Consider the following 17545-nt stretch of genomic DNA (forward strand, 5'->3'; position numbering starts at 1 on the left):
CGCGAGCGCCGCCGCCGCCCCTCCCCCACCCCAGCTCCGGGGCGCGGCTCGGGTTGCGCGCCGGGCGGCGCTGTCAGCTAACGGGCCGGCCCCTCTGTCTCCTCGGAGGAGAAGCGGGTCTTGCGGTCGGGAAACAAGGACCAAGTCCTCCAGACTGAGCGCGGGAGGCCGTCGCGCGCTCTTGCAGTGGAGCCCCTTCTACCCACAGATGTTTCCCCGGGACCTTGAGGGAGCGGGCGACGCCCCCCCGAGAAGCGTTCTCGTCGTCATACTTGTGTGAGGACGTCGCTCCCGGAGTTTCTTGGGCTGGTAAATTCAGGTCCCTGATAACGCAGAATGCGAATAGAGTTGAAAGACCACAACCCCCAGGCTAGTGCGGTGACAAAAAATTCAAGATGCTTCTTTTTCTTGAAAACACTAATCTGTCCAGAAATCACTGATCAATCATCTCCTGTATGCCAGGGTGTGTCTCTCTGATAAAGGAAAAACAGATGGAAAACGCAAAATGGAGTTTATACTACCTCTTCGATAAATTTAATGTTAGCATAATATCTTTTTTTTTTTTTTTAAAGATTTTATTTATTTGACAGAGAGAGACACAGCGAGAGAGGGAACACAAGCAAGGGGTAGTGGGAGAGGGAGAAGCAGGCTTCCCGCAGAGCAGGGAGCCCCATGTGGGGCTCGATCCCAGGACCCTGGGATCATGACCTGAGCCGAAGACAGATGCTTAACGACTGAGCCACCCAGGCGCCCCTAATGTTAATATAATATCTTATCATCCCTCTCATTGTTACATTGAATAGCCACGTATTTCCACTTGGAATTTAATATTACAATCTTAGAACTTTTTAGGATTTTGAGCACTAAAGGTCAAGACCTGAAATTTTTAATTTAAAACAGAGCTTAGTTTCTTCTGTATAACTTAGAGGAGCTGCCAAATGTACACAATAACATTTGGAAAATAAGGGGATCCATTCCATACTGAACAGATTAAGGCTTTGATAATGGAGAATGCTTTCCCTGAGATCGAAAACATCTTAAAAGAGATGTAAAACAATTAAAAGGCAATGATTTTTTTTACTACATAAAATTAGAAGGATGATCAAATTTTGTTTTGCCATGAACAAACCAATAAGACGTTTAGTGTCTGTCTCCATCTTTATATGCTGTTATGTTCCCTTGGTACAGAGTTTCTCACAATTAATTCAATAACCAACAAATACTTATTGAGCATCCACTAGGCTAGCACTGTTCTAGATGCATTGAATATAGCAATAAACAAAACGGACAAGAATCCCTACTCTCATGGGGAAGAGAAACAATAAAGAAGGAAAATAAGTAAAACATACTGTGTTACATAGTAATAACTGTGGAGGTGAAAATAAAACAAGAAAAAGAGGGTCTGCGATTTTAGGCAGTGTAACAGAATCCCTGGAGAAGGCTCTTGAGAAGGAGATATTGGAGTTACTTGACAAATTGGAGGAATGGGAAGAAAGTCTATGTAGCTGGAGCAGAGGAGGAGCATAGTGGGAAATAAGTTAGGTAACAATGGCTAGAGCATCGAGGGCCTTGTAAGCCATTGCAAAGAATTTCACTTTGAGCAGGGGAGTGACGTGATCTAACAATGTTGTAATAAGATTGCTTTGGATGCTGTGTTGATAATAGATTGATAGAGAACAAGGGTGAAAGTAGGAAGATCAGTCAGAAGCTATTGCTGGCTTGGACCAGGGTAATAGCAGTGGAGAGGATGAGAAGCGCTCATATTTTGGACGTATCTTTGAGACAGAGCCAACAGGATTTGCTGACAGATTGAATATGAAGTGTGAGAGAAAGAGAGAAATCAAGGATCACTCCTGTAGGTATGTAAATCTTAATGATAGAACAGAACAGAGAGCTCAATAGAATAGCAAATTATACGCTGAGAAGAACACGAGAGAAGCAGAGACTTGTTCCTGGCTCAGATAAGAAGGCCTGGTACTGCAGTATTGGTCATGTGGATGAAGAAGGAGTGATGAAACAAATGAGGAGACAATGGGGTTTTGTTATGGATGGTATGGAGGCGGGAGATGAAGGAGGGAATGAGGCACTCAAAGTGTCAGATTTCTGCCCAGGGCTTACCTCAGAAGGATAAGAGAACGAAAGGTTATTAGGACTTTGTTAATAAAGCCAGCTCTCAACACCTGGGGTTTTCCCAAAGACTGAAATACAGGCTAGCTTTTACATACATGGGAGAAAGAATCAGAATCTTATAGTTGGAAAAGAATTCTGAAACCAGCTAGGCTCACCTCATTTTATGCATGTGGGAACAAAACTGGAAAAATTAAGTGTTTTGCCTCAGATTATATTCCTGGTTAGTGGTAGAGTCAGACTAGTCTCAGAACTGGAGTTTTCTGTTCCCATGTTGTGCCTTTTTCTGCTGTGGCACAGTAAAAATCCCACTAATGTGAGTCCAGACTCTTTCTAACACAGTTGTTTTGGGCAAAGCCGTCACGTTCCCTACTAAGTACTCCCCTTTTCAATGCTATTTCAATTCTTTGAATTACAGCACAGAGAAAGACTCAATTAGGTGCTCTTTTTTAAGAGTTATAATTTGCTATCTTATCAAGGAGGGTGCATTCCAGAATCCACAATCTGCAGACAGCCTCAGCAGTAGCTAAATGCATAGCATTATGTAAATTTTGAATACAAATCCTTAAATCCAGAGGCTTTGAATTCACATCTGTTTTCTAGAAGTTCCTGGACTTCTGGGAGCTTTTATTAAAGAATCCAGACTTTGCAGCTATAATTCTCCAGATAATGCTTTTGATAAGACTAATACTATATTGCATAATAGAGATATTTCCCCCTTGCAGTTGCTTTCTCAGTGGAGAAAATAAATTAGGGAGTTACTCATGTCTTAACAACTATTTTTTATTAATTTAGGATTAAAATTTCTTTTTTTTTTTAGGATTAAAATTTCTTTTAAAGAAAGTGATAAGGTGTGATTCTGGGCTAACCTCATAGCTCTGTGAGTCTTAGTTTTCTCATCTGAAAATGAAGGAATTGGACTAGTTGATTTTCAAAGGGTCTTTCAGCCCTATAGTTTTGTGCCACATAGGCAGGAGGAAATATACAAAAATTAAAACAGTTGCCCTAGTAGGACAGTGGGTATATAAGTGATTTCTCATCTTTAAAAATATTTATATTGTTGTTTTCACTAAAAAAGTAAAAGTTACAATGTCAGCATTATATAAAATCATTAGCATAAAAATAAAATTGCATGACTGTTCACTACATTCAAAGAAAGCCAAGGTTCTTATGCTATTTTTACTTTCTCTTTTTAGAAGTGTGTAATTTGAAAGGATGAACTATGTGATAAAGGATTGTTCAAGAAAGGAGCAAATGGACGTAAGACCTACATACGGAGCTTCTTCAAAAAAAAGAAAAGGGAGAGGAGCGTCTATTCTCTAACCCACTCTTCTTGGTCATATAACAAGATAAGCGAAATCCGAATCAGGAGGAAGTAATAACTATGTAAGGATCTAGGGCTCTTCAAGCCTCCCAACTTTTGTTTTTACCCTTTGGAGGCAGAAGCTTTAGTTATTCCCTATGAAGGATAAGGATATGTGATGTTTACACAGTTCTGAAAATATAAATGCTTAATATTAGCAACTAGTTGCGTTCCCAAATTCTTAGTGTCTGATGAGTCCCCCCCCAATAATGTAGAGTTTTAGTATAGTAAGTCTGATCAAAAAGAGTCAAGCTCTGTCCCTAAGTTTAGCTATTGTTGCTATATACTGTTATTGCCTAGATTTAGAGGTCCTCTGAAACCTTGCCAGGTAGCCAAAATGAGTTTCGTAGCTTGACAATGGTAGCCTTTGACTTCAGTTTTATGTCCTCTAGGCCTTTCTGTATCTTTGCCTCTCTAGCCCTAGCAAATTTTCTTCCAAAATTGGGTCTTATATTCAGCCACTTTCAGTTTTATTTTTTAACTGTTCTTTGTAGTTAACAACTTTTACTTGGCCTGCAGTAAGTTTTTTTTGAGAAGTCATTACAAATTTGCCCAGGGCTGTCATTGGGGGCGGGGGGGAGGGTGGCTATTGACATGTACCTAATGTGGAAACACCTGCATCCTTTCCTCACTACATGGGAGCCAAGGGATACATCTCTACTCCATTTGCCTAAATAAGCCATACCACTATTTCTCTTTTGCTGTAGCTACTCCATGCTGATACAGAGTCCTCCTATAAAGATGATGTCCAGAAGTCCCAAATAGAAATTGAAACAAAATATTCATCTGTCTTCAGTAGCTATTGGGGATTTCACTAGTGTTTTAATACTGCCTTCTCTTACTCCAGCCTGGGGCCTACTCTGGGGCCTGTTCAGAGTCTTCCTGCCTCAAATGCTCTACTTTATTTCATGTCTTATGGGAACTTCAATTATAAAGGAATGAGAATCAAACTAGCATCAGATTTTTCATCATCAACAAAGATTGCTATAAAACAATGGAACAATGCCTTCAAATAAATGAAGGAAAATCAGTTTTAGTTTACAATTCCATATCTACCCAAAGAGTCACTAGAAAGCAAAAGGAGAGTAAAGACATTTTTGGGCATGAAGGAACTCAGAAAGCGTACTTCCCATATATCCTATTCTAGTAAGTTACCAGAAAGTGTGTTCTAACAAAATGGGAGAATAAACTCACACACACAAAGAACAAGCAAAACAAAAAGAGAAAAATAAGGATTAAAGAAATAGTGAATCTAACCCAGGAGAGTAATGAATTTAAGTCTATGTATCACAATTGGACAACTGGAACTCAATCCAGATTGGAATTGGAATTAAGAGAACTCTAGGAGGAAGTACCTAGGAAAAGATGGAATTTAAGAAACATGTACAATTTGGAACAAATTAAGATGATAAAAACTGAAGTTTCAGAAGAAAAAGAAAGGCAATGAAATATGAAAAACTTGTGGGAATACAGCAGCATGGCCCTTCTGAAAAGGACCTACTTGAGGATGAAATCCAACAAACCAAGATTTGTCAAATTTTTTAATTTTTTAATTTGTCTTGCATTTTCTTATATTAATACATCTTTAAAATTTTTTACTTTAAAGAGCTTAGTATCTTTAAAAACTTAATCCAGATTCATTTAGTCAAGACAGGTCTAAACAGGACATTAAATATCAGGATCCTTCGCCTTTGGCTGGTGATGCTGTTTCCCTCATACTGATCAGGATTGAGGCACTAGAAATAACAATGTAGACAAAGAGCAGATTCAGTGGAGTGAGGAAATAGGAGGGCATGAACAGGAGGTTGTAGTCAGAGGGGAATTTTATGAGTTTTGAATGATAAGTTACCAATTGGAAACATTAGCCAGTAGTTGGAGTAGAGTGGAAAAGATGGAATTGAGAAAGTTAAGGAATGTGAAGGCAGCATGTTAGAAGACATGGAATCTGGCAAGAATAAACTATGAGCCATTGAAAAAGGGTGAAGGGAATGTCTCGGAAATCAGTAGAAGAGGAAGAGGAAAGGATAGTATAAATAAAGGGCATAAAAATACTAGATTTCTTCCTTATAATTAATGTATTACAAAAAGGCCTCTGAATTCCATTAACTTCTATTGAGAAGTTCTGTTCACACAGTAGTGACATTCAAATACTGTGTTTCTCTAATGTATTGCATTGTTAAATTCACAGTGTTATTAGGCCTCTAAACAAATTGATGCTTGGAATTTCCATAATAGTCTCCTCCAAATTTAGAGCACATATAGACTTGATGCCAGGGACTGATTATCTTATACATGATAATTAATAGAACTGAATGATCATATCTGGCAACAAAGAGAATTTTCTTAATTATAGTATCAATGATTTTTCCAGTGACAACATTGAGGATATTTCTTACTTGAGTTTACAATGGCTGAGAATGTAGGGGGGGGAAGAAGGAATTTCAAGCTACTTTCTTTACTGTGTTCATTTCTCTTACCCCATACACACATCATCCGTCACGTAAAAACTGCTTCCATCTAAATCCCAAACCTTATTGGATTCTAATAGTAGTATTAATAACTAATATTTGAACTCCAGACACTACTGAGTATGCTATGAGGATCCATGGCTGGACAGCCCAAATAAAGGACAAGCAGTATAGCTTTTGTTAAAGATATGGAGAAATTCTTCTACAAGTCATTGATTGGTTTCTCAGGTGATCATCCTTATAGTTGAATCCCTGCACACATTTCTGTGGATTAAACTTTTAGAAGTAGAATCTCTGGGTCAGAGTGTAGTAGGCTAGATAATGGCACCCCAAAGATGTCCACATCCTAATCCCTAGAACCTGTGAATACATTAACATGGTAAAAGGGACTTTGCAGTTGTGATTAAGTTAAGGATCTTGAGATGGGGGAAGTAGCTTGGATTTTCCAGGTGGGCCCAATGTAATCACAAGGGTCCTCATAAGAGTAGAAGGCGATGTAACGATGGAAGCAAGAGCGTGGAGTGATGTAAGAGCTATGAGCTAAGGAACGTAGGTTAGCGTCATCCATAAGCTGAAAAAGCAAAGGAAATTAATTCCCCCCTCAGAGCTTCCAGAAGGAACCAGCCGCGCAGACACTTGGACTTTAGCCCAGTGAGATGGATTTTGAACTTCTAACTGAGTGATAAATTTATTTTGTTTTCCGCCACTAAATTTGTGGTAATTTGTCAATAAGAAACTAATGCAAACAGTTTGCAGATAGTTTCAAGGTTTTGATCACTGAATTTCCTATCACATTGTGTGAGAGTGTCTCTTTAATCTCCACTTGTTTACGTTCATGTCCTTTTTGATATAAATGGTCTATAAACTTTTCTAGGGTACAGAATATATCCTTTGCCTCTCTTTTCATCTCACAGTCTCCAGACCCTGATAGATCCACAAAAGTGTTTATTAACAATATTGATGAATTTCAATAGAGTAAGAAGTTACTGAAGAAAAATTTGACCTGAATTTTTTTTAAAGAAGTGTATAAGTTTTACTTTGAGCCCTCTGAAGTTAGGTAAGTATCATATCATGTGTTTTGGAGTTAAGAAAAAAAGGAAAGCCAGTAGTAGGAATAAATATATCAAGAATCCCTAATATCTCATGCTAAAAGGACAAACTTAGCAGACCCATTATACTATTTTGTTACCAAATGAGAGAAGCAATGGGAAAAAATTAAAGGAAATAGAAACATCATATTACACAGATTAATATGCAGACACCTGGCTGTAGATAATGATTAACACATTCTTCCTCATTCTTTAGCCACCTGTGTTCTAACACGTTTCTATTATTACCCCTTTATTTTTTTTTCTTAATTGCTTTGAGCTAAATTGACATACAGTAAAATGCACGTATTTAAGTATGGTAAGTTTTGACACATATAAAACCTGAGAAACCATCACCATAATTAAGATAATGAAGATATCCATCACCCCAAAAAGTCTCCTTGTCCCCTTTTGTATCTCCCCTTTCTGCTCCTTTCCGCAACCTCCCACCTAATCTGCTTTATGTTACTATAGATGAGATTTCAGGTGCTTGAAGTTTATATAAATGAAGTTACACAGTATGTACTCTTTATTCTCTGGTTTCTTTAATTCAAATATTTTGAGATTCATCCATGTCATTAGATGAATTTATTCCTTTTCATTGGATTAGTAGTTTTTGGTTTGAACATAACCACAATTTCTTCAGTCATTTATCTATTGATGGACATTTGGGTTGTTTTCAGTTTTGGGCCATTATAAAAAAAGCTGCTGTGAACATTCATGTACATGCCTTTATGTGAACATGTGCTTTCATTTCTCTTGGTTAAATACCTAGGAAAGCAGTGTCTGGGTAATGTGATAGATACATTTTTAGCTTTGTAAGAAACTACCAAACTGTTTTCCAGAGTAGTTGTAGCATTTTACAGTCTCATCATCAGTGTTTGTGAAAGTTCAAGCTACTCCACATCCTCACACACAGTTGTTCTGTTCATTTTTTGTTAGCCATTCTAATAGGTATGTAGTGATATCTCTCAGTGATCTTAATTAGCCTTTCTCTAATAACTAATGATGTTGACATTTTTTTCATATGCCTATTTGCCATTCTTATCTTATTTGGTGCCTGTTCAAATCTTTGTCAGTTTTGATTGGGTTTATTTATTGTTGAGTTTGCGAGTTTATCATACTTAGTAAAAGTCCTTTAAAAGAGAATTTACTTCATATGACTTAAATCTGTTTAAATGTATTGAGACTTGTTTTACACCCCAAAAATTACACATTGGTAAATGTCTCATGTGCACTTGAAAAATATGTGTATGCTGCTGCTGTTGGGTAGAATGTTCTATGAATGTCAATTCAAGTTTGCTGATAGTGCTTACGTCTTCTACATTTGTGGTAGGCAAAGAGAACCCCAAAGATGTCCATATCCTAATCCCCAGAATTTGTGAGTATGTTACTTTACATGGCAAAAAGGACTCTGCAGACATGATTAGGTTAAGGGTATTGAGATGGGGAGAGTACCCTGGACTGTTTGGGTGGATCCAATTTAATCATATGGGCCCTTAAGAGCAGAAGACTTTTCCCAGCTGTATTCAGAGGGATCTGCAGCTATGGAAGAAGGGTCAGAGAAATTCAACATTACTTGCTTTGAAGATGACAAGGGTCGTGAGCCAAAAAATGTAGGTGATCTCTAGAAGCTAGAGAGGGTAAAGAAATGGATTTTCTTAGAGAATACAGAAAGGAGTGAAGTGCTGACAATATTTTAATCATAGCCCAATGGGACCTGTGTTATACTTCTGACTTTCAGAACTAAATTGTTTAAGCCCCTAAATTTGTGGTAATTTGTTACAGCAGCAAGAGAAAAATAATACATTGGCCCATGTAGTTAGACTTTCTAGTACTCTTCACTTTTTGTTGCTGTTGTTATTTAGATCCAGATTTCCAATTGGTGTAATTCCTTTACCTATGTAAAAGTTTTCCTTTAATATCTCTAGTAATGTAGGTCTACTGTTGAGACAACATTACAGCTTGTTTATGTCTGAGAAGGCTCTTTGACATTTTTAAACAATTTTTTGTTTTTGTTTTTTCATTGGGTAAGGAATTTTGGGCTAGATTCTTCTTTATAGTCTTTTCTTTTCTTTTTCTTTTTTTTTTTTTTTTTTAAGATTTTAGTTATTTACTTGAGAGAGAAACAGAGATAGCGAGCCAGGAGAAGAGGGTGAAGCAGGCTCCCCACTGAGCAAAGAGCCCAACTCTGGGCCCTGGGATCATGACCTGAGCCGAAGGCAGACGCTTAACTGACTGAGCCACCCAGGCACCCCTTTATTTTCTTTTAGTACTATATAGATGTTATTCCAATAGATTGCTTGCATTCTTTCTGATGAAAAAAATTGTTGTTTTCTTTACTTGTGTTCCTCTTTATGTAATAGATCTTTTTCTCTGGTTCTGGAAAAATGAGTGAGATATGGATTTAAAACCAATGGTTTATGATATCAGAAATATGTATTCATTGGTGAGAAAGGGATCAAATAACACCAAGGTTGACAAAATTACATTTGTCTGCAAGCTAACTATAAATAATGTATGGTAATCGTTCTCAAACTTTTTGGTATCAGGACTACTTTGAACTCTTAAGAATTATTGAAGACCTCAAAGAGATTTTGCTTATATGGATTATATTTATCAATATTAATGACCATGTTAGAATTGAAATTGAGAAAAATTTTAAAGTATTATTTTATAATAAGGCCATTATATGTTAACACAAATAACATATTTTTGTGAAAAAATGACCATATTTCCAAAACAAAAATATTCGGTGAGAAGAGCTATAAAGAAATCTCTTTTTTTTTTTTTTTTTTTTTTAAAGATTTTATTTTTTTATTTATTTGACACAGAGAGAGAGAGACAGCTAGAGAGGGAACACAAGCAGGGAGAGTGGGAGAGGGAGAAGCAGGCTCCTGGCCGAGCAGGGAGCCCGATGCGGGGCTCGATCCCAGGACCCTGGGATCATGACCTGAGCCGAAGGCAGACACTTAACGACTGAGCCACCCAGGCGCCCCTAAAGAAATCTCTTTAAGGGTGCCTGGCTGGCTCAGTCAGTATAGCATGCAACTCTTGATCTCAGGGTCATGAGTTCAAGCCCCACACTGGGCATGGAGCCTACTTAAAAAAATAAATAAAATAAAAAATAAATCTCTTTAAAGTCTGGGTTAATACACAATAGCTGAATTATCTCATCTATTTCTGCATTCAATCTGTTGTATGTATGCATTGTTTTGGTTGAAGTTATGTGAAGAACGCCTGGCCTCACATATTAAGTAGTTGGAAAGGGAGGGAATATTTTAATATCTTTTTCAGATAATTGTGGATATTAGTCACTGATATTAAACCACATTCAACAAATAGTAGTTTCTCAAAAGTAAGTTGTAATGTGGAATCAGAAACCAATGAACTTTTTTTGGGCCCTCCTACATTAATATATACTGTCCTGAACTTTGGATCTTTTATCTTGGCAAGATTTTTCTTTTTTTTTTTAGAGAGAGTGTGAGTGCACACTGCATGAGCTGGGTGGCGGCAGTGGGGGTGGGCAGTGTGGGGGCACAGGAAGAGAGATAGAGAGAGAATCTTAAGCTGGCTCCACGCTCAGTCTCACCACCCTGAGATCATGACCTGAGCCAAAATCAAGAGTCAGATGCTTAACTGAACCACCCAGGCACTCCTTGGCAAGATTTTATAACCTCATGCATTGGTCAAATATTGGTTACCAAGTTGTGCACGTCTTCTCATTCTGATACGTATCATTATATAATACCTTAAAATCATATTCATAAAGATCACCACTGATTTAACCCAGAAGTCTTTAAGTATTGGGAAGCTATCAAAGTCACCATGGCAGGTACAAGTTTTTTCAGAACTTTCTCTTGAAAGCTTAAATTTGGCCATTGACAACAAATGTAGTCAGTTATTGTTCTTAAAATTGTAGGCTCACTTCCTTCATTTTCAAGGAACTGTCCAGATATCAAAGTCTGAATAACTATAGTTTGTCTGCCTATCATTCTCCCCTCCCCCGACTTTATTGAGGGATACTTGACATGTAACTTTGTAAGTTTAAGGTGTACAACTTGATGATTTGATATTTGAGTATATTTTGAAATGATTAACATAATTTTATTTTTTTATTTTTATTTTTTTATTTTTTATTTTTTAAGATTTTATTTATTTGCGAGAGAGAGAATGAGAGACAGAGAGCATGAGAGGGAGGAGGGTCAGAGGGAGAAGCAGACTCCTTGCCGAGCAGGGAGCCCGATGTGGGACTCGATCCTGGGACTCCAGGATCATGACTTGAGCCGAAGGCAGTCGCTTAACCAACTGAGCCACCCAGGCGCCCCGATATGATTAACATAATTTTAGTTAACACATCCATCACCTTATGTAGTTACAGTGTGTGTGGGGGGGAAGGTGAGAACTCTTAAGGCTTATTCATTTAGCGATTTTCAAATATACAGCACAGTATTGTTAACTATAGTCACCATGGTGTGCATTACATCCCCATAATGTGTTCATCTTATAACTGGAAATGTGTACACTTTGACCACCTTCACCCATTTCCTCCACCCCCACCATACACCCCAGGCAGCCACCAATCTACTCTGTTTCCATGAGTTTAGTTTAGTTCTTTTTTTTTTTTTTTTAGATTCCACATAAAATGAGACCATATGGTATGTCTTTATTTGACTTATTTCACTTAGCATAGTGCCTTCAACATCTATCCATGTTGTCACAAATGGCAAGATTTTCTCCTGTTTTTTTGGCTGAATAATAGTCCATGATACATATACACACAACACATTTTCTTTATCCATTCATCCCTTGATGGACACTTTAGGTTGCTTCATGTCTTGGCTATTATGCAGGGAACATGGGGGTGCAGATATCTTTTTGACCTAGTGTTTTCATTTTCTTCAGATAAACACCTTGAAGTGGAATTGCCAGATAGGATAGTTATAGTTTTAATTTTTTAAATGTCTCCATTTAAATTTTTAATTACAGTGTAATTAACATATAGTATTATAGAAGTTTCATATGTACAATATAGTGATTCAACAATTCTGTACATTACTCAGTGCTCATCATGATAAGTGTATTCTTAACCTTCACCTATTTTGCCCATTCCCCCACCCATCTCCCCCCTGGTAACCACCAGTTTTTTCTCTATATTTAAGAGTCTGTTTTTTTGGTTTTCTCTTTTTTAATTTGTTTTGCTTCTTAAATTCCACATATGAATGAGGTCATATGGTATTTGTCTTTGACTTATTTGACTAAGTATTATACCCTCTAGATCCATCCCTGTTGTTGCAAATGGGAAGATTTCGTTCTTTATTATGGCTGAGGACCATTCCATTATAATATATATGTATGTAGCACATCTTTATCCATTCATCTATTGATGGACACTTTGGTTGCTTCCATATTTTGTTTATTGTAAATAAACAGCAGTAAACATATGTGTGCATATATCTTCTCAAATTAGTGTTTTTTATATTCTTTGGGTAAATAAATACCCAGTAGTGGAATTACTGGATCATATGGTAATTCTATTTTTAATTTTTTGAGAAACCTCCATACTGCTTTCCACAGTGGCTATACCAGTTTGCATTCCCACTAACTAGGGTTCCTTTTTCTCCACATCCTCGCCAACACTTGTTGTTATTTACATTTTTATTTTAGCCATTCTGACAGGTGTGAGGTGATATCTCATTGTGCTTTTGATTTGCATTTCCCCAACGATGAGTAATGTTGAGCATCTTTCCATGTGTCTTGGCCATGTGTATGTTGTCTTTAGAGAAATGTCTATACATGTCTTCTGCCCATGTTTTAATTGGATTATTTTTTGGTGTTGAATTGTATAACTGATTTCTATATTTTGGATGCTAACTCCTTATTGGATACTGCATTTGCAAATATCTTCTCTCATTCAGTAGGTTGTCTTTTTTGTTGATTATTTCCTTTGCGGTGTAGAAGCTTCGCACTTTGATGTAGTCTAAATAGTTTACTTTTGCTTTTGTTTGACTTGCCTAAGGAGATCGATCTAGAAGGATGTTGATCCAGCCAGTGTCAGAGAAATTACTGCCTGTGCTCTCTTCTAGGATTTTTGTGGTTTCAAGTCTCACGTTTAGGTCCTTGATCCATTTTAAGTTTATTTTTGTTTATGGTGTGAGAAAGTGGTCCCATTTCATTCTTTTGCATGTGGCTGCCCAGGTTTCCCAGCACCATTTGTTGAAGAGACTGTCTTTTCTTTTCTTTTTTTTTTTTTAAAGATTTTATTTATTTGACAGAGAGAGAGACAGCGAGAGAGGGAACACAAGTAGGGGGAGAGGGAGAGGGAGAAGCAGGCTTCCTGCCGAGCAGGAAGCCCGATGTGGGGCTCGATCCCAGGACCCTGGGATCATGACCCAAGCTGAAGGCAGATGCTTAACAACTGAGCCACCCAGGTGCCCCGAGACTGTCTTTTTCTAATTGCATATTCTCGCCTGCTTTGTGGTAGATTAATTGCCCACATAATTGTGGATTTATTTCTGAGCTCTCTGTTCCATTGATCTATGTGTCCTTTTTTGGTGCCAGGACCATACTGTTTGGGTAACTACAGCTATGAAGTATATCTTGAAATCTGGGATTGTGATACTTCCAGTTTTGTTCTTCATTTTCAAGATTGCTTTGGCTATTTGGGGTCTTTTGTGGTTCCAGACAAATTTTAGGATTATTTGTTCTAGTTCTGTGAAAAATGCTGTTGGTATTTTGATGGGGATGGTATTAAATCTGTAGATTGCTTTGGGTACTGTGGACATTTTAACAATATTTGTTCTTCCAATGTATGAGCATGGAATATCTTTCCATTTGTTGTCATCTTCAGTTTCTTTCATCAGTGTTTTATAGTCCTCAGAGCACAGGTCTTTCACCTCATTGGTTAAGTTTATTCCTAGGTATTTTATTTTTGGTGCAATTGTAAATGAGACTGTTTTCTTACTTTCTCTTTCTGCTGCTTAATTATTGGTGTATAGAAATGCAAACATTTTCTGTATATTGATTTTATATCCTGTGACTTTACTGAATCCATTTGTCAGTTCTAGTAGTTTTTTGGTGGAGTCTTTAGGGTTTTCTATATATAGTATCATGTCATCTGCAAATAGTGAAATGTTTTACTTCTTCCTCACCAAATTTTGGATGCCTTTTATTTCTTTTACTTGTCTGACTGGTGTGGCTAGGACTTCCATGTTGAAATATGTTGAATAAAAATGGTGAGAGAGGACACCCTTGTCTTTTTCCTAATTTTAGGTGAAAAGCTCTCAGTTTTTCACCATTGACTATGATGTTAGCTGTGGTTTTTCATATATGGTTTTTATTATGTTGTTGTATGTTCCCTCTAAATGCACTTTGTTGAGGGTTTTTATCATGAATGGATGTTGTACTTTGTCAAATGTTTTTTCTGCATCTGTTGAAATGATCATATGGTTTTTATCTTTTCTCTTGTTGGTGTGATATATCATGCTGATCGATTTATGAATATTGAACCACCCTTGAATCCCAGGAATAAACCCCACTTGATCATGGTAAATGATTTTTTAAATGTATTACTGGATTTGGCTTGCTAATATTTTGTTCAGGATTTTTCCATCTATGTTCATCAGAGACGTTGACCTGTAGTTCTCTTTTTTTTTGTAGTGACTTCATCTGGTTTTAGAATCAGGGTAATTCATTCATAGAATGAATTTGGAAGCTTTCATTCTTCTTCCATTTTTTGGAATAGTTTGAGAAGAATAGGTATTAACTCTTCTCATTTGGTAGAATTCACCTGTGAATCCCTCTGGTCCTGGACTTTTGTTTGTTGGGAATTTTTTTCATTACTAATTCAATTTCACTGCTGTTCAAATTTTCTATTTCTTTCTGATTCAGTTTTGGGAGATTATGGGTTTCTAGGAATTTTTTTTAAGATTTTATTTATTTGAGAGAGAGAGAGAGTGAGCAAGTGAGAGAGAGGGAGAGAGAGAGAGAAAGCATGAGCAGGGGGAGGGGCAGAGGGAGAGAGAGAGGGAAGCGGACTCCCCTCTGAGCAGGGAGTCGGATGCAGGACTTGATCCCAGGTTACCAAGATCGTGATCTGAGCTGAAGGCAGATCACTTAGCTGGCTGAGCTACCCAGGGGCCCAGGTTTCTAGGAATTTATCCATGTCTTCTAGGTTGTCCAATTTGTTGGCCTATGGTTTTTTATAATATTCTCCTATAATCCTTTATATTTCTGAGGTGTCAGTTGTTGTTTCTCTTCTTTCATTCCTGATTTTGAGTCCCTTCTCTCTCTCTCTGATGAGTCTGGCTAAAGGTTTATCAATTCTGTTGGTCTTTCCAAAGAACCAACTCCTGGTTTCTTTGATTTTTGTTTGTTTGTTTGTTTGTTTGTTTCTATATTGTTTATTACTGCTCTGATCTTGTTTCTGTCCTGCCTTCTACTGGTTTTGGGTTTTGCTTATTCTTCTTTTTCTAAGCTCCTTTAAGTGTAAGGTTAGGTTGTTTATTTGAGATTTTTCTTGCTTCTTGAGATGGGCCTGTATTGCTTTAAACTTCCCTCTTAGAACAGCTTTTGCTGCATCCTAAAGCTTTTGGACCACTCTTTTTCATTTTCATTTGCCTCCACGTATTTTTTTTTAATTTTCTCTTTGATTTTTTGGTTGACCCATTCGTTGTTTAGTAGCATGTTATTTGTTGTACTCTTTCCAGACTTTTTTCTTGTGGTTGATTTCTAGTTTCAAAGCATTGTGGTTGGAAAAGATGCATAATATGACTTTAATCTTTTTGAATTTATTGAGACTTACTTTGTGGCCTAACGTGCGATCTATTCTAGAGAATGTTCCATGTGCACTTGAACAAAATGTGTATTCTGTTTTAGGAGGGATTGTTCTGAATATGTGTTAGGTCCAGCTAGTCCAATGTCTCATTCGAAGACCATTTCTTTGTTGATTTTCTGTTTGGATGATCTATCAATTGATGTAAGTGGGAGGTGAAAGTTCCCTACTATTACTGGATTACTATCGATTATTTCCTTTGTTAATAGCTGCTTTATGTATTTGGGTGCTCCTTTGTTGAGTGCATAAATATTTACAATTGTTTTCTCTTCTCTGGATTGTTCCCCTTATGATTATGTAGTCTCTTTCTTTGTCTCTCTTTTTTAAAGATTTTATTTATTTATTTATTTGACAGAGAGAGAGGGAACAAGCAGGGGGAGTGGGTGAGGGAGAAGCAGGCCTCCCGCCAAGCAGGGAGCCCGATGTGGAGCTTGATCTCAGGACCCTGGGATCATGACCCGAGCCAAAGGCAGATGCCCAACAACTGAGCCACCCAGGCACCCCCTTTTGTCTCTTTTTACAGACTTTGTTTTAAAGCCATTTTGTCTCATGTCAGTATTGTGTATTGCTACTCTGCCTTTCTTTTCACATCCATTTGCATGATAAATGTTTTTCCATCTCTTCACTTTCAATCTGCATGTGTCTTTACATCCAAAGTATATCTCTTGTAGGGAGCATATAAATAGGTCTTACTTTATTTATCCATTCTATCACACTGTCTTTCAATTGGAACATTTAGTCCATTTATATTCAGAGTAATTATTTATAGGTATGTACTTATTGCCATTTTGTTACTTGTTTTAGTGTTGTTTTTATAGTTCTTCTCTGTCCCTTTCTTCTCTTGTTCTTTTTTTCTTGTTTGATGTATTTTTTAGTGATATACTTGAACTCCTTTCTCTTTATTTATTTATTTATTTATTTATTTATTGCAGATCTATTACAAATTTTTGTGCTAACCATTAGGCTTATATAGGGCATCTTATGCATATATCAGTCTCTGTTAAGTGGATGGTTGCTTAAGTTTGCACCCATTCTAAAAGCATTAAATAGGAATTAAGATGGCAGAGCAGTATGTAGATCTTAGGCTTGACTCGTACCTCAAACACAGCTAAAGAGGTATCAAATCATTCCAAACACCCAAGAAATCGATATGAATGCTGAAAGAACAAACTGCAGAACTAGAGAGAGTAAAGAAGCCACATTGTAGAAGATAGGAGGTGCAGAGATGTGATTCTGGGGAGAAAGGAATCATGGGTCTGCAGAGGGGAGGGAGCCTTGATCTCAGAGAGAGAAGGGCGAGAAATAAAGAAACCAAAGCAGCATGCAGGGGATTCCATAAGAGAAACACTTCCACAAAACCATTGACTGGGAAAACTAGAGCAGCTGATTATCACAAGTTTTCACAAGCAGTGGAGCCCAAAGTCTGAAATTTTAGAAGTCCACACCACCATTGGGTGGAGCCTGGTGGGCATAGTGATGCTCCTGTGGGGAAGGAGGGCAGAGGCCTGGGAGCAGACAGTGTGGTTTGGGTAGCACTGGGAGAGACAGTTCCCCTTCTTGGAGTGCATTTGGGAGAGGTGGTGGGGCATCTCAGGGGACCAAAGAGCTGATGGGTGCCAACATGCTGCTGTGTTCATTAGCATAGGAACAGAGACACCTGCTGAGG

General features: G+C 37.5%; 1 long non-coding RNA gene across 1 annotated transcript; it reads left to right on the forward strand.

The window, feature by feature from the left end:
* The first annotated feature begins 49 nt into the window (after positions 1-49).
* LOC118547428 (uncharacterized) lies at positions 50-3647 on the forward strand. Its single transcript, XR_004923088.2, has 2 exons — positions 50-309; positions 3324-3647. It is a non-coding gene; the product is annotated as an uncharacterized LOC118547428 (long non-coding RNA).
* The last annotated feature ends 13898 nt before the right edge of the window (positions 3648-17545 follow it).

This window comes from Halichoerus grypus, chromosome 8 (assembly GCF_964656455.1).
Source record: "Halichoerus grypus chromosome 8, mHalGry1.hap1.1, whole genome shotgun sequence".
NCBI lineage: Eukaryota > Metazoa > Chordata > Mammalia > Carnivora > Phocidae > Halichoerus > Halichoerus grypus.